Source organism: Platalea leucorodia (assembly GCF_965183815.1).
Source record: "Platalea leucorodia genome assembly, chromosome: 16".
NCBI classification, from domain to species: Eukaryota; Metazoa; Chordata; class Aves; order Pelecaniformes; family Threskiornithidae; genus Platalea; species Platalea leucorodia.
Window position 1 is genome coordinate 254,113 of NC_138838.1, and position 24,221 is coordinate 278,333.

A 24,221-nucleotide genomic window follows, 5' to 3' on the forward strand; every position below is an offset into this window, starting at 1 on the left:
TGAAGAAGGTCTTGAGGGAGCTGCTCAGCCAGCTCCAGGACCAGCGGCTGCGCAGGGTGTTCAGCTCCAGCACAGAGGACGCCTGCATCCATCACTTGGCTGTGAGTGACCAGAGCAGTCCTCGCTCACCCTCGGGGCTGTGCCTGCCTCTCCAGGAAAACAGGCACAGCCCTCTCCTCCCATCTGCCCCCAAACGGTCACCTCCTCCAGGACACAGGGACAGAGCCCCTTAGGGCCAGCAGGGACCTGCCCAGCAGCAGGTTTCCCCTGCGCCAGCCATGCAGGGCCACCCCACGCTGCTTGGGCCCCGGTGCACAAACACGAAGCCCAGGCAGCCCCTGCCTGCCCAGGCGGCTCTCTGCTTCCCCCCTGCCTGTACCCCCCTGCCCTGCTCTGCAGACTGGAAGGCTGGGGCAGGGCAAGGGCTGGGTCAGGGGCAGAGACGTGGCCTTTGCACAGGCTGAACAGGCTGCAAGGTTGGGGACAGAAGACAATCGTCACCACTCGCGTGTCGTGCCTCCTTTGTGCCCGCTCTTGCTGTTGGGTTGCTCCTCAGAGGCGTGAGAGCAAGAGGCTGCCGATGCTCAGAGGACAGGAGGAGCCGGCACAGAGGACCGTGTGGTGTGCGGCGAGGCGCAGGGCACGGGGATGCCAAGCGGCCCTCCACGGGCAGAGCTGCCCCCAGGACGGGCTGTCTGGCCCTGGTGCCCTTGCCCTGAGCTGCCAGTGGGAAGCAGGAGCCGCAGGGTGCGGGGAACGCTGCAGGCTCTGCCACTCTTTCACTGCCATCTCTGTTTCAGCTGCTGGCCTCCAGTGACATTAAATCAGAGGAGTTTGCTAGCCTCTACAAAGTCCAGCGGTACCTGAGGCGTCCAAGCGTGGTGCTGCTCTCGCTCGTGCTCAGAGGCCTCATCACACTGTCGCAGACACCTGAGACGGTGAGCAGGGCCTAGTCCAGGGAAGCCATGGTGGCTTGTTTGTTGCACGAGCCATGGGGGTCTGCAGAGCGCTGCCATGGAGGGGCCTGGTGGCCGCCTGGGGAGCTTTGCAGGCCCAGAGGGTTACCAAGCCATCTGGGCGTTTCGGCCAGTCAGGAAAGGAGGTGGCGGAGCGGGGGACGTGGAGCCTTTGTTCTCCTGCCCTAATTTCCCTACCGGCTGCTATCCCCGTGTCCCCATGCATGCGCCCACGGCCACCGCCTGCCATCAGGCTGCTGCAGGGATTCCTGTGCCGCCTGGCAGGAAGGCGGACGGGAGGCTGGTGCTTAGTGGCCAGAGCATTTTTGCCAGGGTGGTCTTTCACCGCTTATCAAAAAAAGAATTGCGTGCTTCCTACAGGCAAGAAAAATGCTGGTCCTGCTGCCAGACATCATGGAGACCCAGCAGAATGCCAACACTGACAACAAGGTGAAGGCCCTGCTGGTCTTCAGAAATGTGATGGGTCATATGAAGAGGGAGGAGGCCAGCCTGACCGCTCTGCAGCTGGTGGAGAAGCTCCCGCCGCTCTTTGATGAGGTAAGGCTGCTGGGGGAGCCTGAGCCCCACTGCTGGGCCCTCTGCAAGGACAACTGCCCATCAGCCCAGCCCTGCGGCAGCACTTGGGCAGGGCTGTTCCCCGCCTCACGCCCCTGGGCTCTCGTGGGGATGGCTTCTGGGCTCTGCAGCCCAGCACGGCTTCTCGCTGACAGGTTGATGCCTCCGGGCGACCTGAGCCCCTGTGCTGGGGCCCAGCCCAGCCCCTGTGCAAAGCACCTGCAGGCCAAGAGCTGCTCACAGATCCCTGAGGCTGCCCGCAGCTGCGCTGCCAGGCAGGACCAGACGTTGACCCCAGGTGCCGTGGCAGGGGGCTGAGGCTGAGGCGGTGATGTGTGCCCCGGAGGCATTGCCGAGGGCCAGCCCAGTCTCCTCCTCGGCCTGTCCCTGGGGAGCTCCGCGCTGGTGCGGCTGGTGTGGCTGGTGGCGAATGCTGGGGGGCTGGCACAGGCACCGCCGGATGGAAACCTCTTGCGTGGCCTTTCGTGGGCCCGGGCCCATTGAGCCACAGCTGCAGATCTGGCCCACGGCCCCTGTGTGCAGAGCCTCACTCCAAAGCATCTCCCCTCATATCAGCCCCGCTAACGCCCTTGCTCAGGGAGTGGCTGTTGCTGAAGTCCTCCTGTTCTCCTCCCTGCCAGGAGTCCAGCCAGCTGCGAGAGCTCTCCATCTGCCTCTTCAAGGACATGATACAGATGGTGGTGGGGAGCAACAAGCAGCAGATGAAGGAGAATGTGCGGAAAAGCCTGCTCCCCCTGTTCTTCCGCATGAGTGACCAGATGGAGAGCGTGGCCAAGGTAGAGATTTCAAACGTGACCAGTGATGTGGGGAAGGGCGTGCTGACACCACGGGGAGGGGTATCAGGGAGGGGCAGGGCTGCCGGCAGTTGGCCTCTTGGCGTCTGTGTCACCCCAGGGTCCAACTGCCTGAGTCACTGAGGCAGAACTCCCCTCCTTCCCTGCACCGGTCCCACCACTGCCTTCCTCCTCCCTCTGTGCCTCCTGCTGCAGAGGAGGACGGGGAGGTGGGGTCCCCCCACCCCTGCTCCCCCCCCTTCAGCCCTCCTCCAGCGCACCCCAGAGGAAGGGTCCCGGCATCTCCAGCGCGAGGAGGGGCGGAGAAGTTGGCACAGACATTTCCCACACCTGCCCTACCTGGTCCAGCAGGGCTCAGCAGCAGCCCATGGCCAGCAAGGCCATGAGAGTCCCTAGAGGCTTCCCAGCTGTCCCTGCAGGTGTTGGAGGCCAGGGCTTTGCGCCCCAATCCCTGTCCACAGTCCCCCCGCTCCCTCTCCACAATCCCCCCAATCCCTGTCCCCCTCTGCAGGCCTCTCAGGAAGCCCTCGTCGTCGCTGCAAAGCTGCTGAGGTGGAAACAGCTCAAGCGCCTGAGCCAGACGCAGCAGACGTACAGAATTGGGGAGTGCTTGGTGAGGACAAGCCCCAAGCCCCAGGGCTGGACAAGGGGCCTGGAGCTGCATCCGCCTTCCCTGCCCTCAGGCACAGAGCCCCCCAAGGGCTCTTCTCCCGGCCTCTCTCCCCTCCCCGCCCTCAGGATGTCGAAGGAGACCCTAGCCCACGTGGGCCCTGGCAGTGGGACAGAGGGCTCTCAGGACCTCCAGACCCGCCTCTGCCTGGGGCTGTCTCTGAACCTCAGCCCCACAGGGCTCCTGGCTGGGAGATGGGAATGGCCTGAGGTGGGAGGGGGACCGCGGGTGCTGGGAGGAGGGACCGGTCCGGCCGAGAGTGGGGAGGGCCTGTGCCAGCCCCGTGCCCTTCTGCTCTCTCCAGCTGGTGCAGGACAGGAGCAGAGTTGAAGACTATCTGAGTCAGAGCCTGCCATACTTGAAGGACGCTCAGGTCCCCTTGCGAGAGGCGGCCGTGAGGTTCATTGGTGAGCCACAGCCCCTGGGGACCCTCCTTTGGCAGCCTGGCCCCAGTCCCAGCCGCTGCACTGGCGGCAAGGGGCAGCCCTGTGGCTGACAGAGCCCCGACTGCCCCGGGCAGGGCCTGGGCAGCCAGGGGCTCTGGGCCTCCCTCTCCCAGCCCTGCCCACGCAGGTGGGCTTGGTGGCCGCCCTGCTCAGTCCCACCCCGCCTGCGTACTGTCCTTCCCTGGGGTCACCCTGCTGAGGGGGAGGAGGGTGTGCAGCCAAACTGGCAGAGCCGGGAGCTGTGCTGCTGGGAGCACGCTGGGGAGCGGGAGGTCTGACGCAGCTCTGTGCCTAGGGCTTGCTGCGCGGCACCGGAGGGACCAAAGCGAGGAGAAGCTGTCTGAGCTCTGCAGCGGTGAGTAGGGGCAGTGCTGTGTGTGCCGGGGCTGGTGGGGCAGGGGCCCCAGCCTGGGCAGGGTGCTGCCATGGCTTGCCCTGCTCCAGGGCAACGCTTCAAGGGCAGAGGAAGATGTCAGGGGCGTTCCTGAGCAGCAGCTTCCAGCTGATGCCTTTGTCCCACCTGCTCCTCCTGGCCAGGGAAAGGGATGGGTGGGGCTGGATGGCCTGGAGGGGATGCCTGGGGGTCTCTGCAGATGGGTGGGCTTCAGCTCTGTTCTCTTTCCCTCTGTTGCAGCCCTCCAGGTTTTGGAGAAAGACGCCGAACTCTCAGTCTCGTCCCTGGCAGCTCAGACCATGCTGATCCTGAGATCTCCAAGGGAGCAGCCAACATTGGGATGGGCCCTGTGGGCGCTGTGCTGCTGGCCCTGCAAAGCCCGGCAGAAGTGAAGAAAATGGCTTGTTTTGATTAAAGCTGAAAGCGCAAGCCCGAGACCATGGCGTCCTTCACACGGGAAGCACCCTGAGCGTGCTGAGCAGACAGCATTGTTGCGGGCCTCTGCCGCTGTGTGCAGGACAGCTCACCCCTCAGCACACCCTGGCCCCGTTATTGTTTTAGAATTTCACCCCTCTGTTGGGCTTTCCTCCAAAAGAACTCACGTTTGTTCACCTCCTGTGGAAGTCTCTTGCCCTCAGCAGGCAAAAGGGAAAAGGCAGAGCCCGAAGGAACCAGGATTGCCCTGAGAGCTGCCTGACACCCAGGCTTTTCGAGCAGCCCGCGGCAGCACAGCACACACTGACCCAGGGCGTCCTTGCCACAAAGCCCCAGCTGCCCCGCTGGACTGCCACACCTGGAGGTTTCATCGTGGTGTTCAGACGTGGCCACCTCTGGCATGCCCTGGGCTTGCACGTCCTTGTCCAGGAGCCAGGGGAGAAGTTTCCTTGTGGAGAGGGAGGAGCTGTGCCCCCAGGGGCACCCTGCCCTACCTCCTCTGGGCTGCTGAGGCTGGGCTCCCAGCCCTTTGGGCAGCTGGGCTGCTCTGGCCTTCTCCCACCACAGCAGCAGCAGCTGTCCTCTGCCCCTGACACGTCCCTCTCGCCAGTGCGACAGCATTGGCCAGACCCCAAATCCCGCCGTTATCCCAGCAGCTGCCAGGGCTGAGCAGAGCACTGCGTCCACAGGACAGGGCCAGGCCATGCCCGGTGCCATCAGCCAGGCTCCCCACAGCCACCTCCCCAAGGGCTGGGAGGAGGGAGGACATCAAATGCCCAGCAGGAGAGAGCTCCTCACCACCCCTGGCCAGCAGCTCCCCTCTCTGGGGCCAAGCCCAGGCCGTCCCTGTGAGTCCCTGGGAAACCTCTCCACTCTCCGGGGCTGGGCTGGGGGTCCCCTCCCTGCTGCCAGCCTGCCTGGTGCAGGGCTCTGCCCTAAGCGGGGCTCTCCCGCTGCAGGCAGCAGAACCCCGCTCCGCACCCAGCGCCCTGGGATACGGGGCCATGGTGCTGCAGGACAGCTGTGGGTGGCCTGCGGCCACAGCCCGGCTGCACCCCCCTGCAGCCATCTTGGTCAGGGTCCCAGAGCTCAGTCTATATTTCTGGCCTCATCCTGCCCTGAGAGGAGTCAGAGCTGTGCTGCAGGGGCTGCATCCCCTCCATCACGCAGCCGGGATGGGCCACAAGAAGGGCAGCCCCATCTCCAGCCACCCCGTGAGTCACTGGCCCCTCTGGCAGGATCATGGCAGCCGTCGCTGTCGCATCGCACAGCCCCGTGCCGCTGCTGCCAGAGCCCTCAGGCCTCCCGCAGTGTCGTCCGTCTTCGGGGCTCAGAGAGGCGAGGCCCCGCGCCAGGACACGGCCCCTGCGCCCCTTGTGTCTTTCAGGGCTGAGCTCGGGAGCTCTCCTCAGCCTGGAGAAGGGGGAGCACTGGGGCTGTGAGAGAAGGAGAGCTGTAGGCGAGGGGCTGGGTGGGCGATGGGCAAGCTGCTGCCTGCCCCCCGCCACCAAGGGCTTTCCTCAGGGAGGGTGGCTGGGGCACGGCCAGCCCCCATGCGCACAGTGCTGCCAGCCTGGCCTGGGTGCCGCTCGCTGGGATGGCCAGGCCAGGCCTGCCCTTGCTGTGGCGGCGATTGGCTTGGGGACATACCTGGGTCATCCTCGGGCACATCCCTGCAGCCGGAAGAAGGCTGTGCGTCGCCTCTGTGCTCGGAGGCCATTGGCACGGGGAGAGCAGGAGCGCAGACCTGCTCGCTGAAGACAGGAGAAGCTGGTGGTGCCTTTGCCTCTCCTTGTGCCACGGGAGGGAGAGGTGCACGGTGCTCCTCTTCCTCAGGAGCTCCGGCCAGGACAGAGGCTGCTGGCTTGGTGTCCATGGCACCCGCTGGCGCAGGAGACGTGCTCTGCCAGTCACTGGCTGCCTCTCCTGCCGCTTCTGTGCCCATGCTGCTGCGCCAGCTGGGCCCCTCCTGGGGACCAGCGTGGGGGTCCTGGAAGTGCTCTGGGAGCACGAGGTTGGTCCAGATGTTGTGGGTGGTGATGTCTTCCCCTTGCAACAGCTCTGCATTGCTATCGTCTTCCCACCCCCTCCTCCTCGGCCAAGGCTCCTGGCTCCTCCTAGAAATACATTAACAACCAAAGGAGAGCTAAGGAGAGGCTCCATCCTTTATTGGACGCGAGGGGAACGTAGTGACAAAGGATGAGAAGGCGGCTGAGGTATTCCCTGCCTTCTTTGCCTCAGTCTTTAATTGTCAGAGCAGTTGTTCTCGGCCTACGCAGTGCCCTGAGCTGCAAGACAGGGACGGGGAGCAGAATGAGGCCCCCATAATCCAAGGGGAAACGGTCAGCAACCTGCTACACTGCTTACACAACCACAAGTCTATGGGGCCGGATGGGATCCCCCCAAGGGCACTGAGGGAGCTGGCAGAAGTGCTCAGCAAGCCACTTTCAAGCCTTTATCGGCAGTCCTGGCTCACCTGGGACAGGAAAGAACAGGCAGCAGCCACAACAGTCAGCACCGCGGGAAAGCTGGTGCCCCAGAGACCCGCCCAGGCTTGCCAAGCCCAGCCTAGCCCAGTCTGTGTGAGAGACAGTGCCCAGGAGAGCGGTTTCTACCCCTTTTCCCAAAGTGTTAAATGTCCCTTAAAGCATTAACCACAATGGTTCTCATTGCAGTGTATTCAGAAGAGACTTTTGTAAATGTCTGTGATTTCCTGCATTTGTCCTGAAAAAGGCGGGTTTGACTCTCTTAATCGCTTCTACTTTAATCCAGGCACTGCTCAGTATCAACAGTTAAAGCAGACACATGACATCAAAAGCTGACTTTGGATCCTTCTTTGGCCATCGGGAGGGCCCGGCACACAAACTTGTTCCTGGCGGTGTTGGCCGCTGGGTCGGGGAAGGTCACAGGTAACAGGGCAGGACTCCTTTCTGGCGCTCCTCCAGCCGCGTATGCCCAAGATAAAGCCTTGACACCCAAGGGTGAAAAAGCCTTAACACCCAAGCGTGCTGCTCCATGGGCATGAGTATTGCTGCCTAAGCTCACCACCGATTTCATTTCCCTGTGGCTCTTGGCAGGATATGAACAGCTCTTCAGCGCTGGGGGTTCCTCCCCTCTTTCAGTAAAAACGGCAAGTTTTATTCCTGTTGGACCTGCCTTAATTCCAGCGCCTTTGGGATTGAAAATTGGAATAGCGTGTGTGCCAGAGCCATTCCCACAGCTTGGCTGGTGTCCACCAAGAGGAGTCTGTCTTTAGGCACAGGGGGCATTTCCAGGGAAAGAGCCTGTTTGATTGACCAGGACCTTACAGGGAGAACAGAAGAGCAGGGATGCAGACACAACATTTGCCACAAGTCCGGTGGAGCAGGTTGCTCAAACGCAGCCTGCTGTGACTTTCTATGCTGCTGGGCCTGTGGGGATGGTCGGGGCACAAAGGATTAAACCTGAATTACCTACCTGAAAATCAGCTATCGCTAGCCTCGGTGCAAGTGGACCCAGGAGCTGGTCCTGCTAACCACCAGTCCAGGACACGGAAAGCTTTTAGCAACTGGGGCTGTTCTGGAATAGACTGTGCCATGTGCATCCATTTCTATTAACAGCCTTTCTCCTACAGCTGAAAAGGAGTTTGAGATCTTGCTCATGGCTAAAGGAAGATGGTGGCCTCAGAGGGTGGCTGAAGCTTGGGGCTGGCATTGCCTATGCCCAGCTATGCCCACAGCATGACAAAGGAAAGAGTGGCGCTGGGAGGAGGCAGGGTCTGGCCGAGCAGCGCTGCCCCGGCACCGGCACCGGCACCGGCACCCCGCTTCCCAGCCTCGCTCGCGCCGTCTGGCCTGCGTCCTTTGTGTCAGCCAGCGCCGTGCACTGCGACAGTCCTCCTGGCCCTGGCAACCTCACCGGCTCTAGTGGGAATCTCCCTCCTGCTCTGGAATAAGCCTCCTCTCTGCTCCTAGTCCTTGCAGGTTGGATCCACTTTGCTTGATTGTCACTGTGAAGAGCTGGCAGTGGAGAGGATGAAGGTGGAAGGAAAAACCCTCAGAGCAATTCCTGAAATATATTTCAGGCAGAAAAACAAACCTGTTCTTTCAGGTGTCTGCTCTGAGCTCCTCAGGATCAGGATTTCACATCCAGGGGCCATAGAAACACACAGAGAGCAAAATCACTGCCCATGCCTCCGCCAACGTGCAATAGGAGGGCTGCAGTGTTTACAAATCCTTTACATTCCTGCACAATTTAAAAACCCTTTAATTCTAAGCCTTTGGGAAGACCCAGTGGCGATCACAAGGCCCTGGTGCTCTGCTGCTGTACGTTCGAACTCCCATCGCTCTCAGGGGCTGCCCCTTGCCAATCTGGCAGAGTGAAGAGCTGGCGAGAACCAATGGGAACGGCCCCATGGGGTCTCCTCTAGGAGATCCCCGCTGCTGCGAGGCTGAGCTATTGAAAGGAAAGGTTGAAACCCTCCCCTTTGGAGGAGCACGGAATGGGCAATCCCTCAAAGGCCTCAGTTCTTCTCATGCCGCTGCTTTGTCCAGCTAGCTGCACTGCTGTAGCCCACAGGGGGGATGGGTAAAAAGAAACACCTGCCATTTTTACCCAGCAACTCCCCAGTCTTAGAGATCCCAGGCCTTGCTGCGTTCCCGAAGACGGAATTGGGTGCTTACAACACCAGAGCTCCCAGGTACTCCATGGGAACCCAGACTAACCTTGGAGGAGACAAGACTGTAAAAGCAGGGCCGGCAGACCCTGCGCAGGAAGGGTAAGGCAGCCCGCCACCTGCTCCTTCGCTCCTTTTCCAAAGCCGTCCCTTAAGCATCTCCCCCTTCCGCTGGGGCTCCTGAGAATTGTAAAGAGTGTCTTACTGGAGTCAGAAGCTGCAGGACAGCAGGCCTGCTCCCTTCCCTTGTCCCAACCGCGAGCAGAGGAAAGGCAAGGAACACATCTTTTCCTTCCCGCTGTCTCAGCCATTAAATGTTACGGGCTCGTACATTGCAAGCTCTTCAGGAGGACGCACCTCAGAAGGGGCCAGCAGACGCAGGTCCCTGCCTACCTAATGCTGGGAAGATGAACTCGGAGGGGAGGGGAATGTAGTAAAGTCTGGCTGAAGCTAGACGTCCTCTGGACTTGCTGGGAGTTCCAGCTCAGCTCCAGCTGAGCTTTTCACACCACCTGTAAGGGGCCTTTCAGTCCTCTTCCTGTTGAAAACAAGATTTTTGTTTTACTGTCCTTAAAAACAAAACAAAAAAACCCCAAACAACTTAAGGGGTGTCTCTTTTGTTAATGCTTTCCCTCCCCACGAGGAGCTGGGGAGGCTGTTGTGGCCGGTGCAGAACACGGGGAGCGCCCACATTCCCTCCTGGGAGACCCCTGAACAGAAATGGCCAGAGCCAGCAACCCCCGAGAGTCCTTAGCATCCAACAGACAGAAGGGACCATAGAGCTGCTGGCCCTGTGGCTCCCACTGTGCGGCCCCCAGGCCTCCCCAGCACCCCGGCTGCCTCAGCCCTTTGTCCTGCCCAAAACCTTCTGCCCCAGAGGGACCGACCCCGACCCCTGCAGCCCAGGGACGCTCTCTGAGGAAGGAGCAGAGGTGATCGCTGGCCATCGCTCCCGGCTCTCTCTCAGGTTTTTACAATCCTCCTCACTAATCTTCGTTCTTTCCCCACACTCTCCATGCTCCCTTTTTACAAATCTAGCTCAGGAAACCAGCTGGCACAGAGCTCTAGATGGTTTTCTCTCCAGGTCAGCTTTGTGCCTCTGGTGTAAGCATGCCAAGAGGCCCACATCTTCACAGCACGTGCTCAGCTCCGCTTGCAGAAATAGCCCTGTGGTTCTGCATGTGCTACTGCCACGCAGAAAGCTAACCGTGTAGATATCTGTTTGCAGGACCGCACAGGAGCTGCAGAACCTCATTTCATTTCTAGACAGCCTTCTCCTGAAAAGTAGCTGAGCTTGCCATGGGACAGCTCTTGAACACCGGACTGGGAGGAAACAGAAGGGCTATGAAAGGAATTAACGATATTCTTTGTCTTTAAGACAAAGAGAGGGAATTAATCTTGTTTAGCCCTCTCCTTTTTGCACAGCAAAACCAAGGCCTGGTTTGGAGCAGCCATATGGATGTACCTTTGTCAGCGGGAGCAATGTGTGCAGGAGGACCCCTGTTAGCACCAAGCTGAGCGATGCGGTTGTTGAAGCGTGGACTCCTTTCTCCCCTGGAGGTCAGTGCAAAGGGTCTTGTGGGTGAAGCCTTTGTACGATTGCCTCCAGGTCAGGTTTTATGTCAGCTTGAATAATAATCCGTAAAGGAGTCAATGGAATGATTTCTCATGCCAACGTGCACTGAGACTGCTAGAGAAGAGAAAAGCAGCTCTTCCCTTCAACACCCACCCTCCAGCCCCCCCCCCAAAATACTCATTCACTGTTGACCCTTAACCCCTTCTTCTTCAAAGCTGTATGGCAGCAATGTTACGGTGAGGTGATGAAGAGCTTACTTTGGAGCTAGAGGAGGAAAAAACCAGAGAGGACTCTCAAGTCTCATTTCAAGGACTGAGAAACCTTAAAACGTGGAGAGGGAATAGACTTGCTGCATCCTGAGTTGGTCAGCCACCTTCTGCTCTTTCTCAGTCAAACACGCCAATATGGTATACTCCTGCAACTAGTCTGTTGCACATTTTCTTAGGTTCATGTCTTTCTTTAATAACTTTTGCCTCTTTCTATTTTTTCCTTTCAAGATTTTTTCTCATCTTTAATTTCTTGAGCTTTGCATGCATACACTATGAGAAAGAAGACAAACGTAAAAGGGATCTGTCTGTGGTATTGACCAACTGAGTTAATTTCCCGTGACCTGAGCTGGCTTGTAATATACAGCACATCTCATGAAAAACACACCAAATCAGGTTTCTTTCTATTGTATGTTGTTTATTGTTTGAAATCATGTCTTAATATTTTTACCAAATGTAAAAAAAGAGTGACTTGTATTACTAAGATTCAAGCCATCACAAACTCAGTCCAACTAGAATTAAACAGCACTGTCCAAGTACTAGCTATATAGAGCAAGTCCCCAAACCAGTATTAACAAATAGTGATGGACTAAAACCAAACCCTTAAATTAATGAATAACCAACGCTTATGAATTCCCAAATAAGAAATCTAGAGAGAAACCGGACCATTTCATTATACCTTCCATTAAGGTTTTGGTCTCAGCCAGCGCAGTAAGCTTATCTGAACATCTCACTGTTAGCCCAGTTGAGTTACTCGAAAGTCGCATTTGCAGTTATTGGCACTTGCACTGTTGAGTCTGTTTAGTGGGAGACTGGCCTCTGCATACTGGAGACCTTGACCATGGATGGTATCGTATGCATGGGGGTGACCTTGACCTAGAGCGATAGTTACGACTCTTCCCTTTGCCTCCTCGTGGATACGGTGGAGATCGCGAGTAGGAAGGAGAATGGGCACGACTCAATGACCGAGAGCAGAAGCGAGGGTGGGAAGAACTGGACCTTGACTTGGAGTAGGCATACGAACTTCTAGTGTAAGATGAAGCACTACAGGGAGACCTGGACCTTAAGAAAAACACAATACCAAAAAAATAAATGAAGTTAATTCCAAACAGTCACTCTCCACAATTTTTTTCCTCCCAAATTGCGTTTGGTTTTTTTTTTCTTTTTTTTTCCTCTCCATATGCTTAAGTCAAAGCTTCTTTCAGCTGCTGACATAACGCTACTGCAAATTGAAGAACTTGGTAACATGTCAAAGTTTCTGCTTACAAGACACAACAGCTGCTGCTTTGTTAGTGTAAACACATACAGCAAGGGTAAGGCTATTTCCACTCACTTCTACCACATGAACCACCAGAGCTGGGCATTGATTTCAGGTGGTGTAGACTGGCCTCTACTGGTACGCCAACACGCACATCTTTGCCTACTCCGCAGCTACATGCAGTGCAAATCAGTTTTGTTGCAGTAAGATGCAAAAAGAGCAAGTCTTCATGGCTACAGTGCAGTATCAACCATCAAGAAAGCACAATTTAGCCTGAAGACAGTGAAGCTCAATTGTCAAATGCCACCTTAGTCTCTTCAACGTCACTACTTCTTTGGCAACCTGTCCAGGATGCAAAAGACTTGCACTGCAATCCGACATACCCGACTATTTAACCAACACTTCTAGCCAGATGTCCTAGCAAAATTTTGCACATACCTCTAGCTCTAAGCAAGGATAGTGACCGCATGTCAGGAAAAATCATACCTAAAAGCTGCTCAACTCAGCCTCTAGGAATTGGACTCAATGCCATGACTCGAGGAAAGATACCGACAGCATTACTAACAGAGAGCTCTCCAGACTCCTGCCCGAGTGATTTGGGGGGATAGAAAACATCAGCTACCCTGACTGTTTTCTTCACAAGTTCTTCTTTTATTGTTTTGAAAGAACCATTTCTCATTATTCCGCAGGTGTCCATTAGCATCATTCCTCCTCTCAAGGTCCTTCACCAATTTAAGGTTTCCTTACAAACAAGTCTCATCTTGTAATTCCTGAGAAAAGTTCAACAACGTCAACAAAATACTAGCCAAAGCCACCAGTTACCAGTCCAGGTTACAATCACCTTATCTCCTCCAAAGTGCTTTGAGGTAATGGTTACAATCCAAAGAGGCAGACACAGAACATCCAGCAGCTGCACCCATTCCGTTTCTAGCCTCTCGCGGCTGCCAGGAGGTGAAGGATGTCATTGCAGAGAAGCTTTAGGAACAGAGACCCCTGTTCCTTCACAACTGCTGCCAAATTAGAACTGTCAGTCAACTGTCATCTCTGCCACAGTGGAGCGAGGAACCTACATAGGAAACTCCTGTCCCTGCTAATCCCTTGACTCAGCCAATCCATCTAACGACAGAGACGTGGAGTGCCAATGCTCCCGATTCTTCTAGACAACCTGCTTCTCCATTATGGGCGTGTAAAGCAGTGACCTGGAAAACGAACCTCTATGCTCCTTTTGAATCTTTTTATATTCCATCCATTCCGTAGCAAAATCATCCGTAAACTCATCGAGAATGGACTTTTTCTTTTCCCGGTTAAAATAAGCTTGACCTTTATTACAATCATAGTTTGACCTTTATTACAAAAAGACACCAAGACACGAAACATGGCCAACAGGAGAAAAAGTAGACTGCATGCAAATGCAAAAGGTGAACATCCTGTTCAAGCAACACCAGTTTAGAATTCCTACAAGTTTTAGGGCAAGTTTTAGAAGTACATTTGTCTTGTTTTAGTTTGGCATGTTTACCATACACAACAACAAAGTGTACTGGAAAAAAATCTTTATATGTAATTAGGGTTTCCTCAAAAGGCGTTCATTTTTCAGAGTCCTCTTTTCAGTCATGTACTGGAGTTTTATTTCAACTCATCTTCCTGCAAGCACAGATCCCCTTTCTTAAAGCCAAGGCAAATTAAGCCATTTTAAAATTAATTACCACTTGTACTCTCCACAACTCTCTGTGCATACTCATTTCATTCTGAATCAGCTGTTGGCTACGTTCTGTGTTACGGCCTCGTTTAACAGGTTACAAGTAGCACTATATTGAATTGCTGCAGAATACTTACAGTTCGCAGCCTGGTCTGCCACCTGCTGAGCCAACTGTACTGGCTCTCATGGCATGACCTGTTGGAGAGGGGAGACAAAAAAGAAAAGAAATCCCATGCAGTTTATCTGAAGATTATTCTTTTAAAGACATTCTCAAGTTATCATTACTTACCAGCTGTGGGTCTTGATTGTCCTTGGGGGCCCAGAAGACTTGGTAATGCTGGTTGCCTTAGTACAGGAACCTGACAGCCCTTGTCAATCAATGCAAACAAACAGTTGGAAAATAAGCTCTACTCAAGTGCAAGGATCACTGCATACGTTGAAATAACACTTCCCTCCTCTTCCAACAAACTGCTGACTGACAGAGAGGAAGATTTAGAAAGTTCAGCGGCAGTCACCAGAGCAGCAGGAGGTGTAACAGTCATGAGAGGTGGTGCAGGTGGTGGCGGTGGCGGCTGCTGCTGCTGTTGCTGCCGAATCTGCTTCCGGAGCCTTTTTGTGTAGCCAGCTCCATTTCTGAAGTTGTTCACAGCCTGGAGGCAGGAAAGCATTTGCAAAAAGGTAATATGAAACTTCAGCAGATGCAGCAACAAAAGCCTCCACGGAGTAGACTTACTTGTGTACTCCTATCAATGCTCTCAATCCTAAAAGAAACCAGCAGACAGATATATGAACACATCACGTTAAACGCTGACATTAATGATGGGTAACTCAGAGTATCTGTATTTCAAGTACCTCAGTGTTAACACCGAACCTGACAGTGAGGCGAGCCTGTTAAACAAATGCGTGACCTGAATTTCCCAGATGGTCTCTCAAGAGTTGTAAGCTTCTGTAACAACAGATAATGTATTTGAAAAGTACATTTAGCCTTACTCAGTTTAGCCTTGCTTAAGGAGATGTAAATTAATATTTTCTTCCCTTTCAGCTTTGTACAAATAGATTTTTCTTACAAACAGTTTACGTAAAAGCCATCGTGTTACCTGGCGTAGGAACTTGTTGGCAATTAAAGCCTCAGGAGAAAGAGCTGCCTGATGACACGTTGGGCAGGTATGCTCCTCAGAGTCCAGTCATGCTGTTCTAACACCTGTGTATAAGTAGAACCATCAAAATAGGTTTTAGCCAAACTAAGGACATTTTGGGCATTCTAATCACTTATAAAACCACGTCGATGATTAATGGGTGAAGACGGTCTTGAAGTGAGAGCATGAAGCTAGAAATGTTCAACAGTGTAAAAAATTCATTGTATGCGGCAAATAACTCCACAGTCTTGGTATTTCACTGCTGTAACATTTGAGGATGCAGTGTAGGCTGTGTCTTGATGTTTCCACCAGTCTTTTTTCCACTATCTAGAACAGTGAGAAGTCACCAACCTCAAGGTTAATGAAGAAAAGACATCTCAAAAAACCATCAGTGGGTTTGAGTTCCAAAGGTTTTAACCAGCTCTCCCGTGCAGAAGAATGTGGATTAAATGCCTAACTCTCCGTCTGTTGCAGACCACAGTAAGGCACCAGAGCTGGCTCTATAGTTCTCTATGAGAGAAAGGGCTGTGGACAAACTCAATGCCTTCCATAGCGAATACTGTAATCACCTGCACACTGAGGTACTCTTCTCAGAATCGTCCTTCTGCACGTCAAGAGGATGTAACTAGATACGTAAAAAGGGAAAAAAGCTTTCTGCCTTCTTTTTTCCTTAAAGAAAAAGTTAGAGATTGGGAAAGGAACCCTTTTCCAAGCTTTGGATTTTATCAAAGGAAGATAATAGATGGAATTCCTACCAATGGTGTGCAGGGTCATCCATAAGGAAAGCAATACAACCCATCAGCCCAGGAGTCAGACGGGTACGGAGGGAGGGCAAAAGGAAGAAGGATGACAGTACGTCAAGAGTGCAGAGAGGATAACGCGTGCTTGTCCACCTTAAAGCCAGCACCCGCAGAGAGACCACCGCCATGGCCTCCATACAAGGACGCAGTCCATTCCACTTCCCACCCACCACCAAGCTCTCCTGTGTTCGCACTATACATGTTTAAGGCATTTTAACTTCTGTGTCTAACAGAAAACACCTGGCTAAGCCTGGCTGCCATCAGGGAACACCCCAGAATTCACCCTAGATTGTCAGCACACCAACATTCAGGGACGAGCACCAGCCACGTCCGTTGCCTTTGGGCATTCACAAAATCCAAGCCTGATGGTGAAGCCGTTACTGCTTACCTGTTGCCAGCGCTAGCAGCAGAGCCCTCTGGCTCTCCAGCCCTCACTTTCCCACTTTCTATCCAGGAGTGAACGGCTTTCTGCCACTACCTTAACGGCTCTCTTGCCCGTGCTCCTTTTCTGTCTCGCTTCCCACCATATCACTCAGGGTGGGCTTCTTGTCGTTCTACACCGAGCCCAACTTCTCAGTAGGAGGACTACACTGCTGTCCCCACACTTACCTAGTGTAGGATATGGAAAAGAAATTAGAATGAGCAAATAGTAACTCCAGCCCCAGCCTACAGCTCTGAAGGTATAGAGCAGCCTACACTTCCATCCTGGATCTACCTTCTCTAGGATGTGTCCAGGAAGCCAAATCATCATTACCTCTAATAGAGATTGGAACTGGGGGGAAGCAGGGAGAAAGAAAAGTTCCCGAGAGTCCCTCTCCCTGGCCCGCTGATTACAGCCAGAGCCCAGCCTGGAAACGGCGAACGTCCAGGGATTCCTCCCACCCCAAAGGGGCCAGGACCAAAAGCTGCTGCTGCGCTTCAAGTATCCAGGGAACCCCACTCACAGCCCCACAAACGCTGGCGCTCTCTCTTCCTGGTGCCTCCGCACGAATGGATTAGCCCTAGAGCACCTTTCAGCAGCGCAGGACAGAGAATGTGCATTGTTGAATAACAGCTGCTGGGTTTTTATGTAAGTCAAGACCAGAAAAATGAAACTGACAGAAACAAGAGGAAGACTCATTTAAAAATACTACACGAAGTAAGGCAGGGCTCTCTCCTGAATCTGCTTGGGTGGCTAACCTCTTGGCTCCCAGACTTAGGTAGAGGCCTGTGAACTAAAAGGATTTGGGTTGTTGTATTCACTAGCTTGTTTGGCTTTGTAATTATCGAGGTGTGCGTTTACAGTGTTCTGCTACCTTATATGCTCAACATACGACTTAAAGAAGGAAGAGTATAGCGTGACCCTGATGGTCAAAAGGAAAGGAGGGACTGCTAGGAAAATCTCATTGCTAGGAAAAACTATTGTAGCAATTAGTCTCGAGAGTAGGAAATTGTATGACATTTCTTAAGATACATCTAGTTTACGTCGTATACTGCTCAGTCATGGTTCAGTCAGCATGACTGAAGGACCCCAGCTCATTGCAAGGAGGAGAAGGACAGTCTGAAGAAGAAAGGATACCCCTGGACTACCCAGATCACGCCAGCATCCCAGCCCTTCCGACTCCTCTGGGGAACCTTCCCCTTATCTGCCATCAGAGATAGGGAACTGCAGCAAGACCGACCGCCGGGATGTCTGGATCAAGAAAGATCAAGAAAGAAGCAGATGGATGACGCCGTCACAGAATCAGAGCCGCTTTGCAAAGCAGCGGCCTGTGTGTGTGTGCTAAGTAGCGCTTGGTCAAATCGCGTTGCACCTGACTGCTTGAAAGGTGTAAGAACCATGTGTAAGACCGCATTCGGGGTGCCCCTGTTTTAATGAGACAGCTCATGCACGCAAATGCAAGAATGCCTCTTGTAATGCTATACTTTGCATCCTGGCCTCTCTCCTCGGTCGGCACAGGCCAGTTGCCAGATTTTCCTGACAGCTCCCCATCCCGGCCGCACGGAACTGGCACCGGCACCACTTCCACCACAGTTGGGAGCAGCAGTTCCCCTCCTGCCAGGGCAGAGAGGGGGAAGACAAAAACAACCTAAAAGCCCCCCAACCCCCCCAATCCCCACCACCGGGGCGGGATGGGCAGCACACACGTGTCGGCATTGCAGGGACACCAGTGCCAGCCCCATCCCTTCCCTTTGGACAGGAAATTCACCTCCCCCCAAAAATCATGCTTGGGATCGGAAATCGTGGGGATGGGAGACCGTTGGGTTAGGAAACCATGACGGAGCTGAGAAATCCTCACTGGCATGGAAAACCATCATGCGGTTTAAAAGCCATTGTGCGGGTGGGAACCCATCATTCAGGACAGGAAACCTCAGCAGGATGGGAAATCCTTGAGATGGGAAGCTGTTGTGGTAGGAAAAATCAAACCAGCGCAAGGCTGGCCGCAGCAGGTGCTGGCGGAATGATCGCCATGGGGACGAGGGCTGCTTGCCCCCAACAAACCCCACCCTGACCAAGCGCCATGGCAGGTACAGCAGCAGGCTCCCGCTCCTCCCGGTGCTCCTGCCCTCCAGGTAGCCCCCCAGACGGCTCTGCCCACCAATATCTCACCCCATTGCTCCTCTTCGCTTCCCCCAACAGAGAGGTTCCCTCTCCGGCTGCCGATGGCATTGGAGGTGCCCATTTGTGAGCATCACTGCCCCGGCCATGCTGCCACCGGTCACTGCCGGCGTGCTGCCCTTCTCTGGCCCAGGGCTGCCGGTGTCCCGCAGGCCTGCTCAGGTGCACGCCGTCACCTCCCAGATGGCCCAGGCCACCGTCTGGCAGGCGGTGCCGGGGCCGCTGGGGGCCCCAGGCCACGTGGTGCAGCTCCCCGGCGTGGTGCCGCTTCCCCCTGTGGTGCAGCTCCCCCCGATGGCGCGGCTCCCCCCTGTCGTGCAGCTCCCTTGCGGAGTGCAGCTCCCCTGCGGGGTGCAGCTCCCCACCATGGCCGCTCCTTGTCCCCCTGCCTACAGCTGGGGACAGCAGGTGGCGATGGGGACACTGGTGCCCCACCAGCCGATGGGCCTGGGGCCGTGGGCCAGGGGGAGACCCTGGACCCCACAGGCCCCCCTGTGCTCCGCACCGCACCCGGCAGCGCCCAGAAGCCATCGGAGGCCTCCAGCAAGGACTGGGCGGCCATCGAGGAGAGTGTCCCTGCTGCCAGCCCCTGCCAGACTGCCCTGGCTCTGCCGACTGGCAGAACCACGACGAAGCCCAAAGGTGAGGTTTGGGGGGGTGGCAGAGCCCATGGTCAGGTGGCCAAGCTTAGCAAAGCTGGCATCGCCCCGGGGTTCGATTGGTTTTGTTTCCTTTTTCAGCAGCGGTGACCACCCCGGGGGCCCCGGGGAAGCCCGCGGATCTGCCCGAACAGGGGCCAGATGCCTTCGCCGAGGCCTTTCCTGAGCAGGCAGAGGACACCACTGCCAGCCGTATGCTCGCCTGGCTCGACACCACGGACAGCGAGGACTCCATCCCCGATGTCCCCGACAGCCCCAGCTTGAGCGCCTTCCTCCACAGGCTCCCCGACCTCTCCGAGTACGTGGTGGAGGGCGGCTGCCCCAAGGAGCGAGCGGTGGCGGCGGGGCTGGGGGACAGCGAGGGCACCGTCCCTGATGTCCTCCACTTTACTGCCTTCCTCAATGAGCTCCCCAACCTCCCCAAGTACGTGGCGGACAATGGCTACCCCGAGGAGCAAGTAGTGGCAGCGGGGCTGGGGGACAGCGAGGGCACCGTCCCCGATGTCCCCGATGTCCCCGACTTGAGCACCTACCTCAACAAGCTCCCTGATTTCTTGGCGTACAGGGCATACGGCGGCAGCCCCAAAGAGAGAGCGGCAGTGGCGGGGCTGGGGGACGGCGAGGTCACTGTCAACAATGTCCCCGACTCTACCAACTTCCTCCCTCACTTCTCTGAGTATGTGGCAGAGGGCGGCTGCCCCAGTGAACGAGTGGCAGCAGCAGGGCTGGGGGACAGCGAGGACACTGTCCCTGATGGCCTTGATTTCCCCAACAGCCTCGCCAGCACTGCTCTCCTCAATGAGCTCCACGACTTCTCAGAGTATGTGGCGGACAGCGACTGCCCCCAGGACCAAGCCGTGGTGGTGCGGCTAGGGGACAGCGAGGACACCATCTTGACCGCCAACATCCCCAACTTGACCGCCGACGTCCTCAATGAGCTCCCCGACCTCTCCGAGTACGTGGCGGAGGGTGGCTGCCCCAATGAACGAGCGGTGGTGGCGGGGCTGGGGGATGGGGAGGACACCGTCCCCAATGTCCCCGTCATCCCCAGCTTGACCACCTCCCTCAACAAGCTCCCCCACCTCTTGGAGTACAGGGCAGAGGGCGGCTCCAACAAGGAGCAAGTGGCAGCGGTGATGCTGGGGGACGGCAAAAACACCTTCCCTGATGTCCCCGACAGCCTTGCCAGCACCGCCTCCTTCAGCGAAGGCTTTTGGCTAGAACACAGTCAAGAAAATTGAAAACCAGAACTAACCTGCACTCCCTCCTTGACTGGCACCTCTTTCTTCATCACTTCTTTGCATTTCTATAGTTCCTGCGCAGTACATATCAAGATTTTCCTCATGAAAAGAAGCAAGAAAGCTCAGTCACAACTACGCAGAAAACCTGCCATTCACATACACAGTGCCCACACAGGAGCATTCTCAAGGCCCTGCCTAGACACAAAAGATTAAATCAATGCACCAGGGAGGAGAGAGCAGGAACAGCACTCTGGCACCCACGATGAGTAACAACAATTTCTGCTCTGAACCGGGGCTTAGTCAAAGGGCAAGCACAGTACTGATCCAGACACGAAACGGAGCGTATCGCTTAATCCCGGGTGCCACACACACTGTACCTTCTTCCATTGCCTCCTGCCGACAAATTGTTTCCCAGGCTCTTCCATCTCATCGCAGCTGCACGCTGGCTCCGGGCTGACTGGGGGAACTTCTCAGCGCTTTAACTTTGCTTCGGGCTTGCTACGAGCACGAGGCTTCATCCCTTTGGCTTGGCCCCCAGCAGAAGCTGGGCAAGGGGCAGGTTTGCAAGTGGCTTGATGGAACGGAGCTTGGACACCTACCAGGGATTAAAAACCAACCAAAGAAAAAGCCAGAGGAACTGTGTTAGAGAGCAGCAGAAAGAAACAACGGGGCTCAGCGCTGTTTAACATGCGGGGTTTGGAATTTGGGAGACTGGAGCTCCCAACAGACTCGCCTCTTGCAACGGAAACATCCTTTAGCTTTTGAGCCTGACAGAAATAGTACAGACTGCCCCCAGCTCTACACTGCAGTTGCCGCAAGCGTTTGCTTGTCCATGTCCAGTTCTCTTCCATGCTGACAAGGTACGTTTAAGCTGCAAAAGAGACAGTCCTACAAACCGTCAGCCAAATGCCTCTTCTCTCACAGATGTGAAAACCGCAGTGAAAGACAACACAGGTACCAGGACAAGGCTTCTGCTCTGGCTTAGGTTTTAAAAAGCAAGGTCTTCCCAACCTCTCTTTTCCAGCTGCTGCCAACAGCTGCAGAAAGGGTCTGGTTTTGATCAGCTGATGATCAGTGCTAACTACCAAATCCCAGTACAGGACGTTACACCGCAGGCTGCAGATTTCCAGCCCAACCCCAGGGACTGAATAACCTCCCTCCTGCCATTGGGCTGACGGCAGTATTGCACATCCCCTGGCTTCTCCAGCTTCTCCTTCTGCAGACCTCTCGGCTGTTACCATGCCAAACTTGCCAGCCCCCTGGGTTTTGAGAAGGCTTGTTTTGGCTTGGACTAGAGTACCAGCTAACATCTGCACTGCTGAACCCTCGTAGACCTGAGCGTGCTCCTCACAGCTCCGTACCGCTCTGCCCTGTGGGAAGTGGGGCCCAGGGTGAGCCGTGCTGCACAGATACGTGCTGGAAGGCAGCGCAATGGGAATACAGATACGAGACTGGTGGGGGAGAGGTCGAGTATCGACACTGGGAAGCGTGATGCCAGTTCAGCGTCTGCAGCAGGATCCGGGCAGCCACAGAGCTGAGCAGCGACTCTCTTTGGAGACCATGAGGCAACGGGTACCCTCACTCCCACAACCCGCTCTCGATGACATCCCACTTCTTGCATCCTTGCCCTCCCTTTCCCCTCCAGCTTTCCAGACTGTGGCAGTCGTCCTCTGAGGGTAAGACAAGAGAAAGTGCCCCTTGCTGAACCGCCACCATTGCCTCCACTGGAACCACCCTGGCTCTGCACGCAAGGACATACGGCAGTGGCAGCAGGTCACTCCCGTTCTGCTCCCTACATCCCCCCTTGATGACTTGAAGGAAGTCTGCTCCCGGCATCTTCCTCGTGCCCACCCCAGCCTCCCTCAACAAGTCCACTATCGGCCACTTCTGCTTGCGCAGGAGCTTATGCAGCGTGACAAGACTGTAATCACCTGCGCACTGAGGTACTCTTCTCAGAATCGTCCTTCTGCACCTCAAGAGGATGTAACTAGATATGTAAAAAGGGAAAAAAAGCTTTCTGCCTTCTTTTTTCCTTAATAGGAGAAGAGTCCTTTCCCATTCAGGGTATACTTAAGTATGACACAGAACTGATAACAAAGTAATTTCGTTATCTCCTATTCCTGCTTTCAGAAGCTCAACTGGGATGTTTTGAACTAGCAGACAGGGGAGTAACACTTACATTCGTCACAAGAACTGTCTGCGCAGCAGGGAATAACAACTGCGTCAGTCATTATCTCTTTACAAATGAGCCATAACAACTCCTCTGGAACAGGATCATCTGAGGAGGAGGACGGCTCCTCTGGTAAAAAAGGGAGGCTTTTGCTTCTCGCCTCTGGCATACGCTTCCCTGGAGGGGGGTGGGGAAGGACAAAGAAAAACGTTAGAGATGGGGAAAGGAACCCTTTCCCAAGCTTGGGATTTTATCGAAGGAAGACAATAGATGGAATTCCTCTCCCTCCACATTAGCCTTCTAAAAGGTAGGCATTCCGTTTAAACTACTTTTCTATAGCCACAAGACTAGAAGAGGGAGACGGGAACAAGTTTCCTTCTGCAGAACTCTCCCATTCATTGGATCAGCTAAGAAATTAGCTCCGAGTAGAACAATAATAATTTTGACCGCTAGAAATCGGGTGAAATGAATCCCACCTCTCCTTTGCCAGAGGCTAAATGTAAATTGCAGCCTCAGGATAAAGGGAGTCTCCGAGGAATTACGGTTTAGAGATGGAAGAAGTCTACCTTACAGCTTCTACAAAAGGAGAGCCATGGCAGAAGGACAGACGTGCTACCAAGTGCATTTTAAAACAGCCCCTCTGGTCAGCACACGGGAGCATTTTCTTAGTTTATCGCAAGAGGAAAACATCGGTCTGTTTCACCCATGGGATTTGATAACAGTCAGAGGGGGAGGAAATCTCAGTCCAACGGCGATTTGTCAGATTTGGCAAGAAGCCTTTGAAACACAAGCCAGAAGCCACACGAGCTTTCAAAGAGAACGACTCCACTGTAAACACGGCTGAAATGCTTTGCAGAAAAAATGCAGATTCTTAGCACAGCACAAGGTTAACCAGCTCCCAGGGGCATGAACGGTAGGGCCACCCTATTTTAATCTCAGAAAGTATCACAGAGTTTAAGGTTCCGATACAATGGCAATGCTTCCTCCCCCGTCATTACAGATGCTGGCCAACTCGGGTGCATTGCCCCTCAGACATTTCGGCATGGTTTCTCTCATTCGCTTTTTGCTCCGTCCCATTAATTCCATACTTACGCATTAATAGTTGGTATTGCATACCTTGCAGCGTTGGTCAGCATAGCGCCCTTTGTATGGGGATCTTTCACCTCCATCATGAAACTCCTTGGGATTCCTGTGCTCTTTTTAATTCTGGAAACAGATGCAAAATTTTTGTCCTGTTGAGAAAAGAAATGCAGACATAGCTCCTCTTAAGACTCACACTTAAAAGTCATTTCAATGATTATTTTAGGCAGCAAAAGCCTTTAATCCTCTCCTTTCACCGAGCGTGTAAGGGCCGCTCGACTAATATACTGATTTTCCTAACTGAATATAGCCAGGATGTTCCAAAGGCTTGAGCAGTGTTTTGAACTCATTTGACATTCTTTGCCTTAACTTCAGGTTCCTTACCGGTGAAATATCCCTCAGCTCACCCTCCACTCAGAGAAGAGGCACAAACCCGCTCCTCCTCCACAGCGCAATTCAGAGCGAGAGCTTAATCCGGTGCTCCGAATCAGTCACTGGAGAAACTTATATTCACCATCTCTATAGGAAGGGTGAATTCCTGCCTCCTGCGTATACATTTCAGTGACTAACCTTCAGTGGCATGAATACTCAGCCAGAGGCTTGAGTAATTAAAACATGCAAACATTCAACAGATGGGCTCAACAGAAACATCTGGGTTTCACAGGAAACACTAGAAACTGCAAACTCTCATTAAAAAGAGTGAAAACCAGAAACATTTCCAGTAACACTGCAACATATAAAGATATGCATGAAAGTTCACAGAGAGCGAGCTATGCACATATTTAACGTCCATG